The sequence below is a fragment of the Gopherus flavomarginatus genome, chromosome 6, assembly GCF_025201925.1.
Source record: "Gopherus flavomarginatus isolate rGopFla2 chromosome 6, rGopFla2.mat.asm, whole genome shotgun sequence".
Lineage (NCBI taxonomy): Eukaryota > Metazoa > Chordata > Testudines > Testudinidae > Gopherus > Gopherus flavomarginatus.
Window position 1 is genome coordinate 69881441 of NC_066622.1, and position 14484 is coordinate 69895924.

The window sequence follows — 14484 nt, forward strand, 5'->3', positions numbered from 1 at the left end:
ATGGGGTCCAGACCAGGAGAACGCTTTAAATATCCTGAAGCAAAAAGCCCTAACAGCCGCTGCTTTACGCTTCCCGGATGAATCTAAACCATTTGCCATCCAGGTAGCAGCTAATGAGGTGTCTATGGCGGCTACTCTCTTGCAACAAAATGAAAACCAAACATTGGTACCTGTGGCTTATGAGTCTAAAAAAACTACAGGGAGCTGAACTAAATTTTGACGCCTGTGAACATGAATGCCTAACAGCCATATGGGCCGTTCAGTCTTTCGAGCCACTTACCGGCAGTGCCCCAATTACTATACAAAGTACACATACGCCTCTAAAATACATCCTATCTGGAAAACTAATAAGAGGCAGGGTGTCCAACACCCGAATGGCACAATGGACTCTAACACTAGTAAACAGAGGAGTCCAGGCTGACACAGTATCCAAACCTAACATACTGACACATGCTCTTTTTGAAAAGGGGACTAAGCATATATGTCCAGCAGTCACACTAGAACAGAGAAAGCACAAGCCCAAGCACCCCCTGTCATGGTATAAACCCCCACTCTGAACCTTAGCGTCCAAAATATGGGTTACCAGCATGAATTCCTCTAAGCTCAATTACCAGCTTAGTACTTGTAGCGCTGCCACCAACCAGGAATTCCAGTGCCTGGTACACTCCAGTTCGCCCCCACCCCCAAAACCTTGCCCGGGGACCCCCAAGACCCAGTCCCTCTGGATCTTAACACAAGGAAAGTAAACCCTTTCCCTCACCGTTGCCTCTCCCAGACTTCCCCTCCCTGGGTTACCCTGGAAGATCACGGTGATTCAAATTCCTTGAATCTTAAAACAGAGAGGAAAATTCACCTTCCCCTCTCCTTCTGTCTCCCCCTCCCAGAGTCTCCCTGAGAGAGAAAGTAATTCTAACACAGAGAGAACATTAACATGTCTCTCCCTCTTCCCTCCTTTCTCCCCACCAATTCCCTGGTGGATCCAGACCCAGTCCCCTGGGGTCTCACCAGAATAAAAAAAAAACAATCAGGTTCTTAGTCTAGCCAAAAGAAGGCTAAGGGGGGATATGCTTGCTCTTAATAAATATATCAGAGGGATTAATGTTAGGGAGGGAGATGAATTATTTAAGCTTAGTACCAATGTAGACACAAGAACAAATGGGTATAAACTGGACTCTAGGAAGTTTAGACTTGAAATTAGACGAAGGTTTCTAAGCATTAGAGGAGTGAAGTTCTGGAACAGCCTTCCAAGGGGAGTAGTGGGGGCAAAAGACATATCTGGCTTTAAGACTAAGCTTGATAAGTTTATGGAAGGGATGGTATGATGGGATAGCTTAATTTTGGCAATTGATCTTTGATTATCAGCAGATAAATATGCCCAGTGGTCGGTGATGGGATGTTGGATGGGATGGGATCTGAGTTACTGCAGAGAATTTTTTCCTGAGTGCTGGCTGGTGAGTCTTGCCCACATGCTCAGGGTTTAGCTGATCGCCATATTTGGGGTCGGGAAGGAATTTTCCTCCGGGGCAGATTGGCAGAGACCCTGGAGGTTTTTCGCCTTTCTCTGCAGCACAGGGCACAGGTCACTTGCTGGTGGATTCTCTGCAGCTTGAGGTCTTCAAACCACAATTTGAAGACTTCAATAACTCGGACATAGGTTAGGGGTTTGTTATAGAAGTGGATGGGTAGGGTTCTGTGGCCTGCTTTGTGCAGGAGGTCAGACTAGATGATCACATTGGTCCCTTCTGACACTAAAGTCTATGAGTCTATAAAAAAAACTGCCGCTAATATTAGCAGCCATTCGCAGCAGTAACAAGCTGAGAGCTAAGATCCAGCCATACCAGATCCTCTTCGGACAGGCAATGAGGTTGGTCATCAACCCAGAACAAGCAGCAGACACAGAGCCGAACAATCCGCTTGCAACTCATGAGCACTTGCAGTGGTTAAAACAGTTGCAGGAAGACAAAGCCACCCTGCAACATAGGATAAGCCAAGCCATTGAGCTCATGAATACAAAAATGGATCAGAATAAGAATGGGGATTCCCTACTGTGGGAACCAGGGGATCAGATAATGTATTTGAAGTTGGGCAAAAAAGATCACACACTGGAGTCAAAATGGACCGGTCTTTAATAAAAGGTGAGGTAGAAGCTACTTTTGACTCCATTCCTACCTCTGAGACTGGTCCCTACTCCATAGTGGATCGCCTCAGCCCTCTCATTTACCGCATAGGCAAAAATGGTAAATTAAAGTGGGTTCACATTTCACAAATGAAGTTGTTTGCACAAACTAATTTTAATCTGTTGCAACTATATTTCCAGATACCACACACCGCCGTGGACACGGTGTATCTTTATCCCTGCAGAACTATCGGGCATGAAATGCAGTTGCTGAGACCGCCGGTTCTAACCTTACTTCCGCTTTATTTTAATTTTTTTAAGGGCAGTGGGAAACCAGACAAAACGATGACTCCAGCAAAACGGAACACACAGCAGCAGAAGTTCTTGGTTTGGATCACAACATTTGCCCTAATCCCGATGATAAAGATCCTACCTATCTCCAAAGAACACACTCGGGCACACCCACGCCAAACCCTAACAAAGCTATCCATACTCCAGTATACCTGGGACAAGGTAAAACAATCCTCACCGCATTACTAGTACACAACAACTCACACATAGACAACATATCATGGACCCCAACACACCCACCAGATATACACCTAAAACGGGTTGATTTGAACACTAATCTGACAATAACACCTTTAGGGGAAACTCATGTGTATATGTTGGGGAAGGGGAACTGGGGCTACAAGCAAATATCTCAGTCCCCGTAGGCTGGGGAAAACATTGGATGGTAGGGGTGCGAACAGAAGGGTATACAGGAGATACCACGATGCTTTCAGACTACCCCTCACTCCCCTATGTATGGGAAGAATTCGTCATATCAGGAACCCTTATAACAGTAATCATAGTCTACTGCCCAAACCACGCACATACAATGCTCTTCCCTGATGGGTGTGATTGGACATGGGAAAAAGAGCATGTTTTTATAAGAAACACCCCGTTAAAAGTGGCAAAACCAGCTTTATTTAATATCCAAACTGCTCCTGTAAAAGTTTTAGTGAGCCCCCTGCTGGTAGAAGTGAAAATTGACATGGACTGGACAAGATTAAATGTCTTAAAAGTAGAACCAAAGTGCAAGAAGCCTTTTTCACTCCCTATACTGCAAGCCTGGATGAGGACACACAAACTGTCCCCCCCCAGATACACTACATCCCAGAACTAAAAGAGATATTATGGACACTATGCTAGGTGGATTTGGAGCAGGAGCAGGACTTGCCAACTCTGTGGACTTGGAAACTATTAAGAACAAATTAAGATCCCTGGCTCAACTACAGGACAGTCTTCTACAAACACTAGTACACGCCAATGTAGACCTGGTCCAAATTGGTCTAGGTAACCTAATAGCCAGATGGAATCTGTGGCAATGGCTTAATACTACCACCTGGCTACTACATAAGAAATTTAGAAATATGAAATCACACTGCCATAACTATGGGCTGCACTGAAATGCAGATACTTGCCCTATCTACTTTGGAACACAAAATGTTCTGGGTAATATCGGGTGATATTAAGGTTTTCATGCATTTGTTAAAACAAAGGAAAAAATCTCTGTTCAATACTTACCAATACGATTGGATGCAATATGTTTCTAGCACTGTGAAACCAGACTTGTTAATTGGGGAAATAATTGTAAAAATAGCACATCAACAGTCTCTAGAGGCAAAGGTGTGGAAGGTTAACCCACTCCCCATATTACACATGGGATCATTCTGACTGCCTTGGACGTCGAGCCAGTGGGCCGGAGAGGGAGGAAAACTATTGGACACTAGAGGTTGTACCAAATGGACTCCTCAAAAGTGAGTATGCCTCACCTTACCTGTTGCCCCAGAGCCTTGTAGTAAAAATGTTTCATTGGGATCATGTATGTGGGATGAATTGGATAATGACACCAAAGTACTGTACAATGGACAATGTGTATGTATCCACATATTTTGGAAAGATGGGAGTGTTAGCAGCCTCGTAGTAAATGAATGTAAATGCAATGTTAGTACTGTTTTTACTAAAAATCACACTATTTACCACGGCCAAAAAAGTCTCAGCTAACACTAACAGCTGAGCTGGCCTACTTCTCAATTGACCTTGGAATTAGATGGCAAGACCTTACTAATAGCCTAACTAAAAGCAAAGAAGTAACCAGATTTTTAGAACAGACAAATGACCAAGTAGGAAATCGGACTATTCATATTATACATGACAATGGGGACATGTTAAGGATTGCCACTGCAGAGAAACAAACAACAACTTATCACTGGTATAATATATTCTCTGGATGGTCCCCAGCCACCACTGGCATCCTATCAGTAATGCTACATCCCTTGATAGTTGTCTTGGTATTGAATTGTATTTGTATTATTGGAATGTTTAGCATGTGCTTTTGGATAAAAAGGATGTACAATAGATTGGAATCACAAACCCATGTTGCCTCACAGTACCTTCTTTTAAACAAGTTACACAGAATGTGACACTAACGAGTATATGTATATCATAGTGTCAAAAGAGGGATTATGTAGGGATATTAAAGAAGGTTTATATTAGACATGGTTTATATGAAAAATGATGTATTGTTAGAAATGATTTATTGTTAATTGATACTTTATAACTAAAGGTTTATATTAGAAATAAATGTGATTCCCGAGATTTAACCTCTAACCTGCAAGCCACCAGCTGTGTCTGTGTGAAGCCTGCTCAAAGAAATACTTTCTATAAAACTGGTTAAACGTTAATTGACTCTAAGTGCCCGTTCTCTAAGTGACACTTTGTAGTCCCTACTTTACTTTGTAACGGCCGCTGTAAGCTGTTAATTGGTTAATTGACTCAGCACTCGAGCCGTCAATTGACTCTGTGCCTCAGGCAAAACTGTGTAATTACTACTTTGTAATCACCGTGGTAAGCCAAAACAGTAGCTGTTCTAGTACATAGATAGAGACCCCCATCCTCTGTAAGTTTTCATCTCACTTAATTTTTGAATGATAAAAGACAGGGAGTCTCACATAAATTGGTAACACCCCGAAAGGTAAAGAGACCGCGAAATAGATGGGATTAAGATAAAGAATGTATGTGAATGAGTGCCTAGTTTAAAGAATGAATGAATGAATGAATGCGTAGGGAGTTACCAGCCTGAAGAATTCAGTGTCTGCCAAAGAAGGTGTCAAGTGGGATCAACCTGATGACCTGGGGAGGGCAAACTGGAATCCATCCCACCACCTCAAAGGAAGGAAAAACAAACATCTGACAACATGGAGCCAGCCATCTGCTGATTGATTTAACAGCAGCAGAATGAAGCAACTCTCATGGACTGACCTAGGGATAAAATCCTATAAAACTGGACTCTGAAGAATAAGGACTTTGAGTCTCTGGTTCTGCTACCACCCTCCAGGAGCATCAGGTGCGCACCTGACCTGGACTCGGCTCCACTCTTGTGTACAGGATACCTGGCCAGTATTCTGTCACAAGCAATGTTTAGGCTGGTAACTATAACATCTATACAGAACTTGTATGAATGACTGTGCGAATGAGTATGTATGTATATATATATAAGTGTATAAGAAATAAGTAGTAATAGAATTAGTAATAGGAATAAGTAGCCAAACAACATTGTTTACTGTTATCGTTTGTTTTATTATTGTTGTGCCAGTAAATGCATGATACGTTGAATGCTGTTTAGCTGGCATTAGTTTTTTTTTATTATTTGAAAGACAAAAAAAAGAGGTTTACCTCTTTTGGGCAGTTAATTATTATTTAAAATATATAAATACCCTTGTTGATTTTAGGCAAAACAGAGGAATTATTTTATATTTTTTTGTATTTGTTTCATAGGCAGCCCAGGTTTTAGTGGCTTTTACCTTATTAATTAGATTATTTGCATTAATACAGATGTTTTTTGGCTTGTTTTTGGATTTAAAGCTATTTATAGCTTAAAGATTTTTACCTTAAAAGGGACATAATTAACTTTACTAGAATTTTGATTGCTTTTTACTTTTAACTTTTGCTTTTAAACACTGAAAGAAAACATTACTACTTATAGTGCTTTTTAGAGCCTAATAAAATTTTAATTACATAGCACTGTATATATTTTTTTAGCTAATTTAGCTAAATTGTGTATAGCCAAATGATTGCAATTTAATAATTTTTTGCCTGAATTTATTTACAAACATTTTAAAGACACCAAGAACTTTTTTTTAGCATTTTACAAAGTTTAACTGCTGTTTTTTTAGCAACTATAGAGTTAACTTTTTACTTTTTTTTAAATTACTTGCTTGTTTTTTAACAGCCACTTTTATTAACTTAAATTATTATTTTAAGTATTGTTTTGGGTATTTGAAATTTTTATGCTTACACTTACTTACTTTTTTTTTTTTACTACACCCTTAAAATTTTTTAACCTGTTTTGCAATTTTTTTGTTTGTTGCCTGCCCGCTTGGGCCCGATTTTGCTTTTTTTGCTGAACCGTTTTTTTTATGGGCACCAACTTGTTTTACTACCAGTTTAGCTAGGAGGGTGGGCTTTTTAACTAGCCCCCACCCCTTTTGGTGTTTTTTTTTAAACATTTTTACCCATAAGACTGCCTGAGTTTTTTTTTTTGTGAGGCTTGCCACCTGGGCAGAAAGGCATGGCCCATTGGCGTTTAACTATTTAATTTTTTTTTGTAGCAAACACACTGCTGTTATGGTGTATGCTGAGCACAAATGGTTACATTTTGACAAGTTTTTGAAGGACCAGTATTTGCTTAGCCAGGGCATTTTTTTTTACCTGGAAGTTTTATTTGAAGGCCTGCAACTTGCCCTGGGCGTAGGTTTGAGTTGCTGCCTGGTTTATGATTTATGCTTTTAATTGCTTAATTTTAGTTATTAAGTACACATTTTTTTAAACTTTTTTATTGTTTAGTTTTGCTACAACTGGGGTAGATTTATTTGCCATTTTTTTTTGGTTAATTAGAGTGGACAGAGGAATGCTAAACCTTTTTTTAGTTTTTAGACTTACTGTGGCTGAGAGTGGGCACTTTTTTAATTATGCAATTTTTAACATATAACATTAACAATACCAAGCAAAGCAAACATAAAAATAACAAGGTAAAACAAATAGATGGTGTAAATTTTGCAGGGATTTTTTTTTTTTAATTGCTTACCAAACTGTGATAAATTTTTGTTACCAATTTATTTTTTGTGTTAGGTGATTAGGCTGACACTGCAGGACGTTGGGGGAAGATAAAGAAAACACACCATATAACTGAATTTTAAAGCTTTATTAATAAAATAATAAAACAACAATGGAGAATGTTGGGAACGCTTTTACATTACTTAGGAAAAACATTAATGCCCTAAACCTTATGCCATTTTTATATTTACACATGTTTAGACTGGCCACGTTTGTGTATAACATTTAGAGAAGAGAGAGAGGTGGACGGGAGATTATTTTGTATACAGCTTGTTTAGAATTTTTAACATGCTTTTGCTTTTGGGAGGGCTGTTTTTTTACATCCTGGAATTTTTTGCGGCGTTTTTTTTAGAGATTTTAGTTTAGGTTGGCTGCTTGTGGCTTTTTTGGTGTTACCAAGCCACACCGGCTTTGGGGTTACAAAGGCACTTTGTTGGATTTTACTGGACAGTTAAGCTTTGCAAATGTAATTTTAGTTTTGTAACTTGTATTGCCTTTAGTTTGCCTTTGTTTATATTTTTTTACAGCCAGCTGGGGCCGAAAGCAGGTTTTTTTTGTACTTAGCATAATTTGCGTTGATTTTTGACCTTGAACGCAGAGTAACTTTTTTTTTATTTTTGGGCCAAGCTGAATTTTTAATTAACCCGTTTTTTTTTTAATAGACAAATTGCTTACACTGTTAGAGGCTTTTTGGTGATTAAAAGCTTTTTTTAGATGTATGATTTTATTTAGATTGAAGGTACCTTTTAGTGGGTATTTACAATAAATATGACACGTCTTGTCCCTTTTAATAAGATCCTGCTGGTTTTTATTGGTCTAATATAATTGGTATAACAAGATGACAAGCTGCTACTGCTGCTCTCAGTTACTCCATTAACTCAGATGTCTGTGCAGTTGCATAGGGAATCTTAATTCTAGCATCTCCTAACTTCTGAGTGCTTGACTTTACAACCTCAGTAATGTTCAAGTGTCATTTTTCCAGTGTAATCAAGTAACTATACTGAAGGATGTTTTCACAGTCACTGTGATTCTTATGTAACTACACTTCACTTAATGCAGAAATAAGATAAAAGACTTCCTGAAAAGGACCTCTTGGCACTTCCATATTTATTTTTTCCTCACTACTAAAGAATCTTAAAAACTGAGACACCTAAATAAAATAATAATACAAATAATCTTTCCCTGCTTATGGGATATACCTAATTAGTGAGGACAGGGGAGGAACAGGATAGAAATTCATGGTTTGTTCTGACCCTCTTGGCCTCTCCAGCCCTGCTTTCCTGGCTGTATTCTCGGCCTACTAAAGTAAATTGGCCTGGCCATTACTGGTCATAAACCTGTAGTGACGTGCTCGGAACCATTCATGTCAGTGAACCAGTGGTGTTACCCAAGGTTTTCAGAACCCAAAACTGTGGTAACTTAACTGTTTCACTCCAGGCAGTGTCAGGAATAAATCAATGAGAACACAGCAATTCCATCTGATAAATTATTGATACAAGCATGCTCTTATCTAAATCTATGATTTATTAGATATTAAGCGCACAGACATAAGCAATAGGTTTGGAACATCCAAGATATAGTTACCCACAATCTGAGATGATTTTGAGTAATCACCAGCCAGACTTCCAGGGGCCCTCTTTCCATCCAGATGATAAGGAGTTTAGATGTCAACTCCTTTCCCAGAGGAAAGCTCCCACGAACTGATCTGAGGTATTTACTTTTACCAAATCTTTTATAACTAACTATAACAAAGCACACAACCTATAGTAACTCCTAGTAGGTCAACATAAAAACCTCTGCTGGGTCCTCAGTTCTTCTAATTTCAACAAACTACTCATTAGCTCAAAACATTTCTGATTATTTCTAGCCATAGCAACAATATGTCAGGGGCACCTAAAACCAAGGCACTCACTTTCCTCTGTAACTTTCTATCCCATTCTCCCATTCTGATTAGCAAACTGCAAGTATGCAGCTGTCTGCCCTTGTCTCACAGAGGCCTGAGATTATTCCTATCTATGTGATATTTGGTTTTCAACTAGCGATGGCTGAACATACAAAATGGCTGACTGCTGTACTGTCAAGTTCTGGGGTACACACATGAATGTCAAATTCTGAGCAACAGTAGCGCAATAGGGAATGGGCTCTTTCCTGAAACCAAGACTATTTATCCAATTTTTATTACTGTATGAATGAAACTCCAGCTGTTTCCCTTTTGTCGTTGCAACTGTGTTCTCCTCTATATGCTGAAGTTAGTTGAAAGGTACCTCTTCCCTTGGCGGATTTTTCGAATATTAGCATACTTCCTCTTCCACTGAACTCGTCCCTGAAACCGATCAGAGCTTCCTTCACAATCTCATATCCACACAGCACCACAACCCATTCTGAGCCTAAGTGTATTGTGAAAATTGGGCCATACTTTGCACTGAGCTGTAAAAGTTTAACACAAAAGACCAGTAAGTTTTAATTTAGATCCACTTAATTATAAATAAGAATGCGTTTAGATCAGATTACAAACTGATGAAAGTGCTCTCATGCCACTGATTTAATACTAGACAAGTTATACTACTGATCATTGTCCAGACTTGGCTATTTCAGCCCAGACCCTCCAAGGTATAGTATTTAGGAGACTAACTCCATTGATTTCTATAAGAGTTAGAGGCCAACATATCTTGGAGGATCTGGGACTTCCTGACTTTTCAGTTCTTCACTTTATCTTAATATATTTTTAACATTGTCCCCTATAGATATGTTTATGCCTTCCCAAAATAATTGTAAAACACAGATCGAATTATTTCATTATGAGAGCAGACTACATTAATATGAGGCCTTTCAATGGTGACCTTGAGCGCTATATAAAAATGACTCTTTAACTCCACAGAAATGCTGCCTGTGTTTATTCAGTCATGGCAGCTGATTTTATGATGACAGGACAGAGTTTCCCCTTTGTTTTACTCTTGTTGGCCTTGCAAAGCCAAAGAGAGAAAAGTGAGATTCTGTTTCCCCTTTCATATCACCAGGAGAATTACTGTTCAATTTTCAATTGATTACACCTTTGCAAATCAACAGACAAACACATCTGTATCTCAGGGCATGATGAGAAGAGAATGAAGGTGAACAGCTGTGACTGGGGGCAGAATTTTCCCTGTACAACCCTCATTATTTGTGATGATTTGCGAGAAGGAAAGAATCCAACCTGTCTATCCAATCCCAGGCTGTGTTTGCAGAGCTCATTAAAATGCCAGAACATGCAGCACTACAATGTCATTTCTTCAAAGCTGAGCTGCAGTTTCTGCCTTACCATCATTTTGTAAGGCAGGCAAATATCATTAGAGCAATTTTACATATGGAAAAATTAAGGAACAAGGGGGTTAAGTGATATGGCCAAGAGCATATCTGGAGTCTGTAGCAGAGGTAGGAAGAGAACCCAATGCTCACCACTGCCATTTCCTTACATAACCCACCAGTGTGCTGTCCCCACCCTGTGATCACTTGTATCCACTGCAGTGCAGCTGCGAGGGGCACTCTGGATTAGAGGTGAATAAGATCCCCTTTAATATGAGCAGTACCTTATCCCGAACAGTTTACATCTAGCACCCAAGATAAATTGTTTAGTTAAAAAATAAGTTGAAATTTGAGTTGATGTGGAATTGCCAACAGGCTAGGCTTGAGCCAGGCTCTGCTTAATGTCCACCTACAACCCAACAACTGATACCGAAAAAACACCCTTACCTCCTCTACATATTGGGCAAGTTCTTCATATTTAGCTGCAGCATGCCCTCTATGATGGGAAAAGCAACAGGTCCAGGAGGCAGCTTCCCACTTCCAGACATCTTTCTCCATGCTGAAAGGAAAAGAAGGGAAGAGATACAAATCACCAGGAAAACCGCCAGATTCTGTTGCTCCCAGAGCTTCCATTGCAGAGTGTAGCAATTATTCTGGATTCTGGCAAGATAAAAGAAAGGAAAAGTGGATCCTCGCCTTTTATATTGTATACAGCAAAAGTGGGTACAAGCAAATAGCCAATAGGAGCTGTCAGTTCCTCTGAGTTAACAAGATAAACTCTGGACTAATAAAGGTGACTGGAGTCATCACACTTGGAATAGAATGTTGTAGATGTGCAGACTCACCCCTGCGGCGCCTCCTGCTGGTGACTTCTAGGAATTAGCTCATTCCAGCTCCAGAGCACTCTCTGCAGGCAGGTGAAATTTCCATCCAACACATTACTGGCGTGAAATCCCCAATGATGAGAAAAAGCAGAGAGGCCATGGCTCATGTACTCAAAAACGCAGAATGCTGCATATGAGTTTTGCTGCAAACTCTTCCAGCCTAGTGTTCCAGCCACATTGGGTTCTACAGGAACAAAGGACTGGAAAAATCTGGTTAGAAATCTGGCATGCCATGAGAATGCAGCAAATCACCAGAGAGCATTTCATAGGTGGAAAAAGCATGAGATGTGACTCAGGTTAAAGGCCACCATAGATGAGCAGCATCAGGAGAAGATTGCATTTACTGGCAAAATGTTCTGAAAAGGCTCATTGCCATTGTGAGAATGCTTGCTACCGAAAACCTAGCACTGCGTGGCACTTCAGATCAGCTACATGTGCCAAACAATGGAAACTGCCTTAAAATTATGGAGCTGATGGCTGCGTTTGATGCTGTACTCCAGGAGCATCTAAGAAGAGTCGCCACCCAAGAAATGTACACAGACCACTATCTTGGAAAAACAATTCAAAATGAGATCATACAGTTACTGGCAATAAAGCCAAACAGAAGGTTGTGGCAGATCTGAAGTCAGCAAGATATTACTCTGCTATTCTGCACTGCACACCTGACATCAGCCACATGGAACAAATGACTTTAATGGTGTGTTTTGTAACAACAACAGAACCCAGTGAAAATGTCCCTGTAATGGTGACTGTCAGAGAGCATTTTCTAGAATTTATTGATATTGATACTACAGGAGCTGGTATGACAAATGTGCTTCTTAAAAAACTGGAAGATACAGACATTGCAATAGCTGACATGAGAGGTCAGGGCTATGATAATAGTGCCAACGTGAGAGGAAAGAACAGGGGAGTGCAGACATGGATCCAAGAGTTAAACCCTCAAGCTTCTTTTGTTCCATGCAGTTCTCATTCACTGAACTTGGTGGTCGGTGATACAGCATCAGCTTCCAGTGAGGCTGCTGAATTTTTTAAATGTAATTCAAAGCATCTATTTATTTTTCTCTGCATCAACTCATCAATGGCAAATTTTGAAGCAACATGTGGGAACATCCTCTCTGACCCTGAAACCACTGAGTGCCACATGCTCGGAAACTTGAGTGGAGGTAATAAAGCCTATCAAAAACAAAATTGGGAAGACAGATGCCATTATGGAGGACAGTGCTATGACAGGAACTGTTCATGGGAGAACAGTGGCAGACGGAAATGGAATCACAAGAAACATACATAATTTCAAATTTCTGTGTGGCTTAGTGTTGTGGCATGACATACTGTTTGAAATAAATGTTGTAAGCAAGAGACTCCAAGGTGTTGACCTTGATATATCTGGAGCAATGGAACAATTGGACAAAACAAAGTCATCCTTACAGTCTTACCAGTCAGATGAGGGATTTCAAAACATTCTGAAGAAAGCACAGACATTGGCAGAGGAACGTCACACTGAAGCTATTTTCCAAGCCATTCAAGAATACAAGAGTCACCAAAGAAGATGACATTTTGATTACGAGGCACAGGATAATCCCATAAGAGAACCCAAACAAAAATTCAAAGTTGAATTCTTTAACCAGGTGCTAGATTGTGCAATACAGTCAGTTGAAGAATGTTTCATGCAGCTCAAGGAACACAGCAGTATATTTGGGATGTTGTATGATATTCCAAAACTCATCGCTATACATGAAGAAGACCTACACCAGCAATGCAGGGCACTAGAGACAGTGTTGACACATGATGACATGCGCGATATTGATGCGACTGATGTAGGTGATGAACTGAAAGCCCTTTCAAGATACATTTCAGCAGGATCAACTCCAAAGGCTATTCTGGAATATATGTGCACAAATAAGATGACCACCCTCTTTCCAAATGCTTTTGTTGCTCTGCACATACTTCTAACACCTCCTGTAACAGTTGCCAGTGTAGGACACAGCTTCTCCAAGCTGAGGTTAATAAAAACACATCTACGCTCCACAATAACACAGGAGAGGCTGGTCGGCCTTGCAACCATCTCAACAGAGCATGAGCTGGCCGAGACTGTGGACCTTCAGCAGGAAGAAGTTCAAATATTTGCAACCAAGAAGTCACAGAAAGCACTACTTTGATTATTCAAACAGATAATAATGCCAGTGTTTACTATGCAGACAAGAAAAGTTACATTTGCTGCTCAGGCATTTGAAAGTTAAGCTTCAGAGTAGCAGCTGTGTTAGTCTGTGTCCGCAAAAAGAACAGGAGTACTTGTGGCACCTTAGAGACTAACAAATTTATTTGAGCATAAGCTTTCGTGGGCTACAGCCCACTTCTTCAGATGCATGGAATGGAACATATATTGAGGAGATATATATGCACACATACAGAGAGCATGAAAAGGTGGGAGTTTCCTTACCAACTCCAAGAGGCCAATTAAGTAAGGGAAAAAAAAAACTTTTGTAGTGATAGTCAAGATAGCCCAGTACAGACAGTTTGATAAGAAGTGTGAGAATACATACAAGGGGAGATAGATTCAACGTTTGTAATGGCTCAGACATTCCCAGTCCTTATTTAAACCTAAGGTGATTGTATCTAGTATGCATATCAATTCCAGCTCAGCAGTTTCTTGTTGGAGTCTGTTTTTGAAGCTTTTCTGTTGCAAAATTGCCCTGCAGGTCTGTCATTGAATGACCAGAAAGGTTAAAGTGTTCTCCTACTGGTTTTTGAGTGTTATGATTCCTGATGTCAGACTTGTGTCCATTAATTCTTTTGCGTAGAGACTGTCCGGTTTGGCCAATGTACATGGCAGAGGGGCATTGATGGCACATGATGGAATATACCACATTGGTAGATGTGCAGGTGAATGAGCCCCTGATGGTATGGCTGATGTAATTAGGTCCTATGATGATGTCACTTGAATAGATATGTGGACAGAGTTGGCATCGGGCTTTGTTGCAAGGGTAGGTTCCTGGGTTAGTGTTTTTGTTCAGTGATGTGTGGTTGCTGGTGAGTATTTGCTTC

At 40.0% G+C, this 14484-nt stretch overlaps 1 pseudogene; it reads right to left on the reverse strand.

Moving 5' to 3' along the window:
- The window catches only part of LOC127054195 (cytochrome P450 2H2-like), an 89315-nt pseudogene extending 78124 nt beyond the window's left edge, over positions 1-11191 (reverse strand).
- Positions 11192-14484: the final 3293 nt, after the last annotated feature.